The sequence below is a fragment of the Typopeltis vanoorti genome, chromosome 9, assembly GCF_054136105.1.
Source record: "Typopeltis vanoorti isolate ZY-2024b chromosome 9, IOZ_Tvanoo_1.0, whole genome shotgun sequence".
NCBI classification, from domain to species: Eukaryota; Metazoa; Arthropoda; class Arachnida; order Uropygi; family Thelyphonidae; genus Typopeltis; species Typopeltis vanoorti.
This window is the reverse complement of record NC_143557.1, coordinates 45,569,475-45,583,599: the sequence shown is the minus strand read 5'-3', so window position 1 is coordinate 45,583,599 and position 14,125 is coordinate 45,569,475. Positions and strand designations below refer to the sequence as shown.

General features: G+C 37.9%; 1 protein-coding gene across 3 annotated transcripts in view; it reads left to right on the top strand.

Annotated features, from left to right (window-relative positions):
• LOC150103013 (DNA-dependent protein kinase catalytic subunit-like) overlaps positions 1–14,125 on the top strand; it is an 847,149-nt gene that overhangs the window by 703,135 nt on the left and 129,889 nt on the right. The gene's annotated exons all lie outside the window — the stretch shown is intronic.

Genomic DNA, 14,125 nt, shown 5'->3' with positions numbered 1-14,125 from the left:
GTCACTCTCACCAATTGCTGGCAACATGGTCATGTTCGTTACAGCCACATTCTCAGTTGCAATTACTAGGTCCAGCACTCTCTGCCCCCTGGTATTTTCCAATACATGTTGCTGTAGATAGTTGTCCCTTAATAACCATATAAAATCCAATTCCTTCCTCCCATGTGCCCTCTCCTCTTTCCAGTCAATGTTACCATAATTGAAATCACCCATAATAATTACCCTCCTTCCACTCATTTCTTCTATTTGCTTATGCATACTATCCCCACCATCCACTCCATCACCCGGTCTATAGCAGCACCCAATTGTATATTTTGTTCTGCTAGATTCTATCTCACACCAAACAGCCTCAAATGTGCTTTTTGCCCCATCCTGCAGTTCAACTTCTATACTCCTTGGCTGAAGCTCATCAGCTATCATCAATAACACTCCTCCCCCCTTTTTATTCACCCTGTCACTCCTGAACACGCTATGCCCGTCGCATTCAATCCCACTAGCTTTATCATCTTCTGTCAGCCATGTTTCACTAATACCGACAACCTGTGGCCTGGAAGTGCCAACCATGGCCAAAAACCTTCCTTCTTGTTCCTAATACCCCTGGCATTAGTGTACATGAATCGCAGAAGCCCATTTGTCCCATCCCTACTTTGATGCCTTATACTAACTATCCCATTCTGATTTGTTGTCCATCGTACTCGCTCGGGCATAATATACTCATTCATACACTTAACTGCCTCCCTAAAGTCTGCATATCTACTCCCCCCCCTCTTAATAAATCTAGTTTCCCTGAGTCTGTACATCCACTTCCACATCATTCATCAACACTTTTTCAAGTCTCCGTACACCAACTCCATTCAAATGTAACCCATCCTTATATAAGTCGTTTCGCCCATCGAACTCATTCCACACATCCACAAATTCCACACCACTCTCCATGCATAACCCACGCATAAAGTCATTCGCAATTATGGCCCTCCTTCTAAACACTTCGCTGTCATACTGTGGTAAGATACTCACCATTCTAACTCTCTCACTCTTCTCTTTTGCTACCTCAAACAACTCCCTCACATCCTCTATCATTTCCATTTTGTCCTCTTTCAAATCATTCGTTCCTGCCACGATTATCATCTCTTTCACCCTCTGTTTTTGCAGTCGAATAGATTCGCTGACGTCCTTTATGTTCGCACCCAGCTGGTATGACTTCGTTAAACTCTCAATTATTACGTCTCTTAATAGCGAATCCCCATACAGCACTCGCTCCTTCATTTTATTGACGTTTACGTACATTCTATTATTTGCCGTCACAGACTTCTGCCGGTTATTTGTCGGTACGTTCAACACACATTTTTCCATATGCTCCAGTTGTCTTTTAGCTCTGTGTATCGCACCATTCAAACAGGCAATTTCGGTACTCGCATTTATCTCACCATTTTCATTATCGATCAAATCATCCATTCTTTCTGTGTTTCTACTTTCATTTACACTTTCAGCAACGCTCTCACACCTATCTGGCACTACCACGCAATTCTCTAGCACACCGCCATTTTCTACATTCTGACTATCGTTAACAATATCACTCTCGACACACGAAACACGCTTGAAGTCCTCATTCTCTTTACACTTTCTACACATATTAACTCCACTATCACTTTTTAACCAGACTCCCACCGCTCTTCGCAAGGCATACATCTCACAGACAGCACATTGCATAAATTCGTTTACATCAAAACTCTTAAACAAACATGGCGACCTGGCCATCATTTTTTTCTTTATCGGTGCCATGTGTACGCTATCTATTATGGCCTTCCTTCTAAACACTTCGCTGTCATACCGCGGTAAGATACTCACCATCCTAACTCTCTCACTCTTCTCTTTTGCTACCTCAAACAACTCCCTCACATCCTCTATCATTTCCATTTTGTCCTCTTTCAAATCATTCGTTCCTGCCATGTTATGAAAAATAAATTAGTTTGTTATGAAAATTTCATGTTATGAAAAATAAATTAGTTTGAATAACTAATACTGAGAATAAAAAAGAATATAGTTTAATGCTGAGATACTACTAGTTGCATTGAAAAAATCAATGAAAAAATGTATGCAGGTTCCTCCTTCATCCCATCATAATTCTACCTATTTAAAAAAAACTTGCCATAAATAATTCTTCCCGTTCCTTTCATTGGCAGAAGAAACTGTACTTGCTAAAGGTCTCAATTTTGTTATCGCTCCTACTTCCATACCTAAAGAACTATTCCTAACTAAGATAGAAAAAGCAGCATCCTCACTACCCAACCAAGAAGCAAACCTTCTACGTATGAAAGCTATATTCACCATAAATCATGCAAGATCCCTAACTGACAACATTTCTCATTCTGAAAGATCAGCTATTAAAAGCTTAAAGATAAATAATGATATCATAATTCTTCCTGTTTTTTAGAGTATTAATGACACCTAGTTTTTGTGTTGGGTGGTGGTATGAATTTATGTGTATATATGGGCCATTATGTGTCAGTTTCTGGTAAACAGACTGCCAGTAGGAAGACGTGTGACAAGTGTATCTAGAAATGGAAGTGTGTTCTGTTTTTCAATGTGAATTGTGAACTGTATGCGTTTGTGTTGTTTGTTTAGGTGGCTAAGGAAAGTGTCTGGTGGCCATGGAGCCAGATCGCAAAAACATCACCAACGTATCTAAGCCAGACTTTTGGTTTTAAAGGAGAGGAATCTAGAGCATGTTGCTCAGAATGTTCCATATAAAAGTTAGCAATGGGGGGGGGGGGGTATAATGGTGAGCCCATGGCTGTGTTTTTGTAGGTAGAAAAACTTTTTGCCATACAAAATAACCAGAACACAATACATGCGCAAAGAGCGCCATGATATCTAGAGGGCGTTTGTTCTGTTAATGATTGTGTCGTTGATTAGGACATTCGTAAAGAGGGCAGAGACATCAAAACTGACTAATAAATCATCTTGGTTGGAAAAGCACCACTTGTTTATATCACACCAAAACATTGTATCAATGCAAATTTAAGGAAGCCTGTGAGATTCTTATCAACCACCCCAATCTGAACAATAATGATGGTCTAAAAATCCCAAGCATATGGAAGGCACATATTCTTCCAACGGAACATTTTCCCCAAGAGTTAACTATAAACAGGACTGTAGATAATCCAGAATCCTAAATACCATTGTAATGTTAAAAATAGGACATCATTGTTACTGTAAGAAAATTATATATAAGAAAGAATATTGCTCTCATGTTATCTTAAATAGAATTTAGCTTTGATGTAGTTTCTAAATAATTAACTAATTTTTAATTTTATCTCTATTTTTTTTTCTTTCACTAGAGGTCATGGCAATAGAATAACGATGATCAAATCATTGTTTCTTTAGCTTACTGCGTAAAATGTAACTGAGCTTGTCCTTGTATATTTGTATATATTCTCCAGGTGATGACCTTAATATGAAGGTTGAAACGTCGGGAAATTAAAATAGTTATTTATAATACAGTTGTAAAGTCCTTAATTTCTAAAATGGAAGTGAAAGGGTCATATTTTGTAGTTCTTGTTTGGAATGGTTAGGGACATTTCCCAGGGTCTACCAATGTTATGATGTGGTATGGCCAATGATGGGGGGAGGGGGTGAAGAGTGCTTGCTAACTGTTTTGCTAATTGATTACAAGAAGCATGTAGTATCTACTAGTCGATGTTGTAATGTTAAACTAACAGGGACACAAAGATACAGAAATAACACAAAGCAGTAGTAAGTAGTGTAAAAAAACTTTATTAGGCATAACTGAACAGTTCAATAGTAGTTGTATAGGTAACATGGTTTCACATCAGGTGCTCAAAGTTATGACCATCAGCAGTGATGCATGCCTGACACTGACGATGCATGGATTGCTGTACATTTTTGAAAATACCTGGAGTTTCCCGGATATTAACAGTGGTGATGGTGATTCTTGCCACGAGGTCCATGTCAGAGGCAACAGGCATTGCATACACCATGGCTTTAAGGGTCCCCACAGAAAGAAATCAATGCTTGATAAATCAGGTGAGTGTGGGGAGACCATGCGACGGGTCCACCACGCGTAATCCGTCAACCCTAAAGGACCTGTCCAGATACTGATGCACAGAAATACCACAATGGGCTGGAGTCCTATCGTGTTGGAACCACATCTGCCGACACACAGTCATTGGAACATTGTTCAGTAAATTCGGCAAAACTTCTTCCAGAAAGGTCCGATACTTCTGTGAGTCCAGTTGGGGTGGTAACAGGTATGGGCCGACTAAACAGTCGGCGACAATACCTGCCCATACATTAATGGTGAAGCGTTGTTGTGCAGCATGTTATTGCACAACGTGTGAATTCTCTATGGTGATTGAAGACCCCATTGCGGGTAAATGAAGCTTCATCTGTGAACAAAACACAAGTTGAAAATTTCGGGTCTATGGCACTTTTCTGCAGAAAGCACTGCATGAATTCCGCACGTCGAGGATAATCTTCGGCCATCTGTAACTGGACCCATTGCAGATGAAATGGATGTAAGGACTCAGAGTGCAAAATGTGCAATACACTGGATCAAGATACTCCTCCTATAACAGAGACAATGGCATGTGTGCCTGTCTCTGGATTATTGTCCATCACATGCAACACCTCCTCTTCCATGGCGGGATTTCGCGTCGATCGTGGCCACCCACTATCATGCCTGCGATCCCTGAATGATCCATAGTCACACAAATTCTGATGCGAATGTGCAAACATTTGGTGATGCGGTACACGTCTGTTCAGGCACCTTTCGCGATACATTTGTACAGTGGCTCGTCCATTAACGTCAGCTAACCTGTAAACGAGGTGCATGTCGCCATCTGAGCGTTCATAAAATGATGCATGTTCTTTGTACGCCGTTGAAAGCTTGAATGAGGAAGCCCCAATTGCTCTTCTGGAGCTCTGGTGGCATTTCCAGTCATTCTTTCCTATGTGAATATGGTTGATTTTGATGTTCTCTACCTCATCTCAAAGTTTGTGCATGGAATTTTATACCACTCTGTGTGTGTATATATATATAATAAACTCTACCATTTTAAAACTTCTATTGAGAATTTAACATTAAATAATAGAAATATTTTGGTTAGCTTTGATATCACCTCACTGTTCACCAGTATTCCCTTAAATGACACTTATTGCTTATAAAAAAAAGTTTTTTCCTCTTGATATCACAAATCTCTTTTCCTTTGCTATCCATTCTGGATATTTCTCTTGGAAGCACAAAATTCAGTGACTTATACAAAATACTGGAATAATTAAATATTATTTTTAATCCTTTCTCAATTCTGTTTTACTCCATTAAGCCTCTAATGCAAGTTTCTCCCATCACTTTATCCTCTTTGAATCTTGAGTGAGAGTGGGATGAGCGAGGGAGATACTGAGAGATGAATTGAATGATATGAAAAATTAGGAGATGTGTGTGAAAGTAGAGATTAGAAGACTTGCACTGCTTGACTGATGTAAGATAAGGAGAAAGAACAGCAAACTAGAAAGGAGAAGGTGAAATGAGAGAATGTCAACTGAGTATGGATCTGTGAGAGGAGTGATATATGAAGATTAAATCATTCATCGTGTGCAGAGTAGAATGTTAGAGGAGTGCTTGCTTGGAGAAACTGATAGAGAATGTGCCTATGACAATAAAACAAGGCGAGAATGTGGATGAGATGATAGTGGTGGTTGATACAGATGATCTAAGAGGAAGTGTGAATCAGGTGGCAAAAGATTTTGAAGAGAAGATAGTGAGGGTATTGCCCAGATATGATAATGCAGAATTGAGGAAGAGAACAGCAATAATGAATGGCATGATAGCAAGAATATGTATCAAAAGAGAGGTCTGGAATATGTAGGTGTTTGGAGTGCTTTTGAGGATAAAAGAAAACTATACATATTTAAGAGAACAACTGCATTTGAACATGGAAGGATGTAGATTGACATCTGCAAATATTGTTGTTCTCTAGGCAAGTGAAATTGTTAGAACAGGGAAACTAGGTGCTAGGATAGATAGTAGCAGGGATGGTCTCATCTCTGGGTATAGTTACTTGGGAAATGGGAGAATGTATGGTGCAATGCAGAGTCAAATTGAGTGTGGAGAGAATAATACTAGATATAGAAATGGCAACATTGCACTAATGTTTTTTTTTTTTTTCACAAATGCTAGGATTATCAGGAATAAAGGAAGTGAATTGGTAACATCGACAACCTCAGCTTGTGTAAAGATTATTGGAATCAGTAAAACATGGTTGACAGAAGATGATATCCTGATAGGAATAGAAATGAAGGGTATGATAAGAGGGGGGAAATAGGATGGTATATGTATGATAAGTGATAAATTGCATCCTCTCAAAATGGACAATTTTGAAGAAAATGGCGCTAATAGTTTTGAAAGTGTAAGGTGGAGGTGGGAAGGACAGAATATTTTGTGGGATGTTGCTATAAGCTAGGTAATATAGGGTGATGAGCAGGAAATATTCAGGCAGATAAGTTTGACAAGTAAAAAAGAGTGATCATTACAGCAGATTTCAACTACAGCAGTATTAGTTAGGCAGAGAAAATTTCACACATTAGTAAGGGAAAGGAATTTCTAGAATTTTTGAAGACAACTGTCTCAGACAACATGTAGTGGGGGAACATGAGGATCAAGAGTTTTAGATTTAATCCTTCAAGAGGATCTGAATGAGGTAAAGAGATGCTGCCTGTGTCTCTGGATGATGAGCATGTCATGCAAAATTATTGAGAGGAAAGAAATTTATGTGGAATTACTAGACAGGTGACTATAATAATCTAGAAATGAGCTAAGGGGCATTTCCGTGGATAGAAGAATTGCATGGAAGAAAGATATTAGCAATCTATTGGGGATAGTGAAGAACTGTTTATCAACAGCATGGTTGCATTCCTCAAGTGACAAAGATAACACAATTTGGTGTAAAGCAGATGACTAATGAAATCAAACAGGAATTACAGATGAAGAAGTAGTTTTGGCAAAAGTATAAAGAGAGGTGGGAATCAGTCGCATAAGTGATATATGATTCAATCCAGGAAAGTGATTAGTATAGTAAAGAAGACAAATATGGAATATGAGAAGAGATTAGCACTACAATTAGTTAATATAATAGTATATGTTGTCTTTCTCTAAAAATTAACAATTATGTATCACCAACATATAAGTTTATCTACAAGAATTTGGGAGATTAATATAGTAATAAAATAATCAAGAAAAGGAAGATCACAAGTGAAGTTCCATAGGGGTTGATTCCATGGCCCTTGCTTTTTAACCTTTATGTCAGTGATATTGCTACTGGGTCGAAGGGAGATATTCAATTATTTGCAGATGATATGAAGCTTGGAAGAGTTAATAGTAATAGTGCCAATGTGGTAGTACATCTGGAAATTTAAGCACGCTGGACAGACTGGCGAATGAATAGGGATATCAGTTTAACACGACTTAATATAAGATCTTGAAATTTGGGATTGATAGGAGGCTGCATATTGGCTGATTTTTACTAGAGGAAGTACAGGAGGCAAGAGATCTTGGGGTAATCATTGTTAAAAATGCAAAGTTTAGGAAACATGTTGCAAGCATAATGAAGATAACCTAGAGGATTACTGTGATATTAAAAAGGATTTCAACTAGTAGAAATAAAAGAGCAGTGCTTAAGTTGTATAAAGCATTAATCAGTCCACATCTGGTCATTAGGATTTAAAGAAGATAAATTAACCTTGTAGAAGGTACAGAGATGGATAACAAAAATTATATCAGTACTTTACAATGTTAATTATAAGGATAGATTGAGGGCATGCAAACTACAAAGTTTGATGGATAGAAAATGAAGGGAGATGACATATTTGAGGCATTTACATTGTGAGAAGTATTTACAGGATTGAGTGGAGAGATTTTTTTGTATAGTGGAACATGGGGCCATTCCTAGAAGTTGCAAAAGACAGGTAGGAAGAGAATAAGTGGCTTTTCTTGCATGGAGGATGGTGGTTGAACTGTGGAATTCATTTCTTGTTAAGGTGGTGAATGTGCAGGCATTAACCACTTTACACAGACAGCAATGGGTTTAAGGAATGGCAGACTTATGGTCATCTATAATAGGCTCCCCACAGTGAACCTTGTGACTTCTCAGAGGTCCATAATAATAATAATGACCTATGGCTTCAGTTTCATGTCCACTATTACTGTCACAATCTCTAGTCTCATCAGTATATTGCTGCTCATTACCATCAGTGTAATACGTTGCTTGTAATAGCAATTTTTTTTCTAGGCTAGATTATTTTATACTAGATTACATATTATTCTTACATGATGTTATATTCTTATTTGCATCCTTACTTTATCCTCTTACAAGCAAACAAGATCGCTGACTTTTTTACTCTAGGTCAGTGATGGCGAACCTTTTTACCCAGGTGTGTCAAATATCTTTTTTTTTTTAATTATTGACCTTGTTGATGTGCCACTTGCATACATGCATTATAAATTTAACTACATAATCATATATGGTGACTTATACATATCATATTAGGCTATTTATTTAATAGGACATTGATATAAAATCTATGACTTTATATTATACAATTAATTTAATAAAGTGAAATTACAAACTTACATTACATTTAATGACTTTTCTGTTGCTGAGTACTGGAAGAAAGTTGCTTTATAGAAGGGCTATAGTGTGTACATTTTACTGCTACACAGGCAGCACTCATATCATTGCTCAGTCTATTTCTCCCTTTCGATTTGATATTATTTAAGGCAGAAAATAGAGTTTCACAAGAGTATGTAGAAGAGAAAATTGTTAGAAGAGCTTTAGCTCTAACTACAAAATAAAATAGAAATAGGCTAACTATAAAATGTAATTCTTTCAATGAACCGAAACCTACCTTCGCCTTAACTGAGAGCGATCTTACACCTATTTATCGCAGTTTTTTCATCAGAATACCAATATTTTTCAACATCCCAAGTGTGTCAGTGCTAACACGCATGTCATAGGTTCGCCATCACTGCTCTAGGTTATGATTGTTTTATGACAGCTGTAGGATGTTATACAGTAATTGACTATGATATATTGCCCATCTCAGTAATAAATAATAAAAAAAAATCCTTTTTCAGATCTGATGCAACGTAAAAATGTAGCGTTTTGCACCCTTATTCTTTTTTGTATATGTGAAATTTGATTTCTGCTATCTAGATATTATCATCATGAATCTAGCTTTCCACTAATGCAAACTCAGTAAACTTTGAAAGTGGTCTATTGAGCTACTTTGTCAATAATCCAAAGCAATATACACTTTCTGGAAAGTACTGCATTGTGAAACACCTAGCAACATGTAATGAAGTCATGTCCTGTGCTTTCCACATGCAAATAGCTAGTCATGAAGATAAACTTTGCTTGCTTGCTTGCTTTATCTGGAATGAAGGAGAGGAAACAAGAACATAATTTCTCAAGTAGAATTTCCATTTTGAATTGACTAAACTGATAGTTTTTTATATTGAGCTGCCTTCTGTTTCCATTGGCACATGGCATCTTCTTCTTTGATTGCCATCTCCTATCGGAGGTCAGCGACCACCTTGGCAAATTTTGAGTGATTCTCAGCCACTCTGAGCAGTCTCTCAGAGTTCATGCCAGTCCACTGTCTGATGTCTGCCAGGCAAGATTTTCTTTGTCTTCCTTGTCTTCTTCTTCTTCCATTTATCTTCCCTTGTATAATCAATTGAAGCATCTTATATTTTTCATTACGAAGTAGGTGACCAAGATATGCAGTTTTGCTTCTTTTTATGGTATCTAAAAGTTCACTTGATTTCCCCATTTGTTCCAGTACTTCCAGATTAGACGTTTTTGCTGTCCATGGGATTTTTAACATTCATTTGTATAACCACATCTCAAAGGCTCCAATTATTTTTTTTATTATAATTATTGTTGTTGTTCCGGGCAACTCCAAGGAGTCAACAGACTCTTCGAGGGAGGCCCTAACATCATGTCAAGAACAACTATTCAACATTCACACAGTATCTATCATACTTTGCCTTGAACTCATTCACGGTCGTAGCACCCACAACAGACTCTGGAAGCATATTCCACTCATTCACTACTCTCCAAGTAAAAAACCTAGCTCTAACACCCTTGTCAACAATGCTCTTGCCCAGCTTCCGTTCATGGCCCCTAGTCCTCCCACCACCAGTCATATTTTCAAAAATATCTTCTGGATCAATCTTATAGAAACCCTTTAGTAATTTGAATGTCTCAATCATATCACCCCTCCTTCGCCTATCGACCAATTTCTGCAACCCACAAATCTTCAACCTATTCTCATAAGGTTCATTCCACAGACCTGCTATCATCTTGGTCACTCGTCTCTGGATCCTCTCCACTTCCTCCCTATTACGAAGAAACCCTGGTGTCCATAACTGGGCACAGTAGTCCAGATGAGGTCTTATCAAGGCTCGATACAGAGGAACAACAACTTGTTTGTCTCTGCATGTTAAAGTATTTTTCAGAAGCCAAGTGATTTGGTGAGCTGTTTTAGTCACTTTTGCAATGTGCCACCTAAGCTTCAATTCCCTATCCACCAACACTCCCAAATCCCTGGCCTCATCAATCTCCTGGAGTACGGTTCCACCAATGCGATATACTGCTGCTATTCTTTTCACCCCAAAGTGCATAACCTTACACTTTGGCACATTAAATTGACATCCATTTTTCCTAACCGAGTCCTCCAAACTATCCAAATCATCCTGTAAAATTTTGACATCCTGTGCACTCATAATTGCTCTACCCAACTTTGCATCATCAGCAAACAAGTGAACACTTCCTCTCAAATCCTTTCCTATATCATTGATGAACAAATTAAAAAGCAGTGGTCCAAGAACAGAGCCCTGTGGCACTCCACTAGTCACAAGCCGTCTTTTAGACTCCACTCCTGCATAAATCACTCTCTGGTATCTCTCCTTCAACCACCCTCCTATCCATCTCACCAACCCTATATCCATCCCCATCTGCTCCAGTTTACTGATTAGGGTTCTATGTGGTATCCTATCAAAAGCCTTGGCAAGGTCCAGTAGTATTACTGTAAACCCATTACCCTTATCCAGTTCCGCCGTCACTGTGTTATAAAACGTGAGCAAGTTACTGAGGCATGATCTACCCTTCACAAAACCATGTTGTCCCCCATACAATATCCCATTTTCATCTATATGATTACTCTCACCGATTGGTGGCAATGTGGTCATATTTGTTACAGCCAAATCCTCAGATGTAATTACTAGGTCAAGCACTCTCTGACCCCTAGTATTTTCCATTACATGCTGTCACAGATAGTTATCCCTTAATAACCGCATAAAATCCAATTCCTTCCTCCCGTGTGTCCTCTCCTCACTCCAATCGATGCGACCATAGTTGAAATCTCCCATAATAATTACCCTCCTTCCACTCATTTCTTCTATTTGCTTGTGCATACTGTCACCACCATCTTTTCCATCACCTGGTCTATAGCAGCACTCAATTGTATATTTAGTTCTGCTAGCCACAATCTCACACCAAATGGCCTCAAATGTGCTCTTTTCTCTATCCTGCAATTCAACTTCTATTCTCCTTGGCTGTAGCTCATCAGCAATCATCAACAATACTCCTCCCCCCATTTTATTCTCCCAGTCATTCCTGAACACACTATATCCATCACATTCAATCCCACTAGCTATATTATCTACAGTCAGCCATGATTCACTAATACCAGTAACCTGTGGTCTGGAAGTGCCTACCATGGCCAAAAATTCTTCCTTCTTGTTCCTAATACTCCTAGCATTAGTGTACATGAATTTAAGACCCCCATTAGCCCCAACCCTACCTTGATGCCTTATATTAATTATCCCACTCTGATTTGTTGTCCTTATTCACTCGGGCATATTATATTCATTCATACATTCAACTGCCTCCCTAAGGACTGTATATCTACTCCCCCCACCTTAATAAATCTAGTTTCCCTGAATTTGCACATCCATCACATTCAGCAACACTTTCTCAAGTCTTCTTACACCGTAACCATTCAAATGCAAGCCATCCATCTTATATAGATCCTTTCGCCCATCGAACTCACTCCACACGTCCACAAATTCCACACCACTCGTCACACATAACCCACGCATAAAGTCATTCGCAATTATGGCCCTCCTTTTAAACATTTCACTGTCATACCGTGGCAAAAGACTAATCATTCTAACTCTCTCACTCTTTTCTTTTGCTACCTCAAACAATTCATTCAGGTCTTCTATCATTTCCATTTTGTCTCCTTTCAAATCATTCGTACCTGCCACAACAATCATTTCTTTCACCCTTTCCTTTTGCTCTCTAATAGACTCAGTTACATCCTTTATGGTTGCACCAGGTTGGTACGATTTTGTCAAATCCTCTGCTATCACACCTCGTACTAACGAGTCTCCATACAGCACTCTATCCTTCATTTTATTCATGTTCACACTCATACGTCTATTTTTCCTGTCATACTTTTTATTATTGGCTGGTTCATTCAGTCGACTTTTGCTCATATGCTCTAGCTGTTGTTTTGCCCTTTGTATTGCACCAATCGACAACGGAATCTCACTCATTGTGTCTATCTCATCTTTTTTATTCTCAGTAAAACCATTAACTATCATTCACACTTTCTACATGCACACTCACACAATTCTCTGGTACAACCTCGCTATTTCTTGTCATATCCCTATTTTCTTCATTCTGAAGTTTGACAAAAATATCACACTCACGATCCGAAATACTCTTCAATTTCTCATTCTCCCTACATTTTCTGCACCGTACAGCAGTACAGACCATGCATAGCATTTAACCATGCGTACTCTAAGCTCGAAATTTAAACTGCAGTTACACAGTGTTGATTTCATCAAGAGAAAATTTTTTTCTTGTCATTTCAGTTTTAACTTTTATTTCCATTTCTGGATTGCAATCTTCATTTAGCCAGCATTCGAGATATTTAAACTTTGCAACTCTTTCTGTTTGTTTTCCATTTAAAGAAAGTGCTGAATTAAGAATTGGTTTCTTGCTTATGACCATGAATTTAGTTTTGGTGATATTTATTTTTAATCCCATTTTTTCACTCTCTTCATTCACAAGGTCCAGAAGATTTTGAAGATCCTAAATATTGTCAGTCAGGAGAGCTGTGTCATCAGCATATCAGATGTTACTGATGATTTCACCATTTACATTAATCCTTTTCTTTATAAGCATATCAAAATTCTCCTGGAGGATCTCTCTCTGTTGGTTCATTTACTAGCGCCCTTCCCAGGTTAGAATCATCAGTAAATAATTAACTGTTTCCCATCATACCATTCTTCACCATCATTATCATACATATTAATAGGTTTTCTCTGCTGCCTGACTATCAGCCATCTTCTAATTCATGTCACCAGCTTAATATCCATCCCCATTTGCTTCAGTTTATGTAATAAGTTATTCATGTAATATCATATAAGATTGGTTTTGTGAAGTTTGAAAGTTTTATGAACCAATGATTTTGTTTTATCCAAATCAAATATGACTCAAAAAATCCATGGTGTAAGTAAAACTGGTAAAATATCCAAAAATAAATTATTATACTTGTTGACAAATGTCAAGTGTATCAGAAATGAGGTTAAATTTGTTGTATTGATTCAGATGATTTCCACAAAAATCTTTATTATACAGGAAATTTGGTTGGTTAAGAGGAATAGAGAATAGTGAAGCATATATATTTTTTTCCTGTGAGGATGAAAGGAGTGGTTATGGTGAAAACAAAGATATTGTGGTAGCATAAGATAGCAATATGAGAGACATGTCTGGGGAGAAATAGTTGCATTGTGTTGCTTATATGAATGTGATGGTTTTCAAGGTACTTCGATGAGGCCTCCAATAAGTGGGGTAGTAATCAGTGTTGGTCTTTAAGCGATATATAAAAATCACTACCACTACTACCTATAGACATTCACAAACATCCTTGCCTTCAGTGGGATTCAAACCAACAGCCTGATGGATGTTAAGAGTTGAGATACTATTTACTCGGCTGACTGGGAACAGCAAAATGTGTAAATTATGTTTCATGT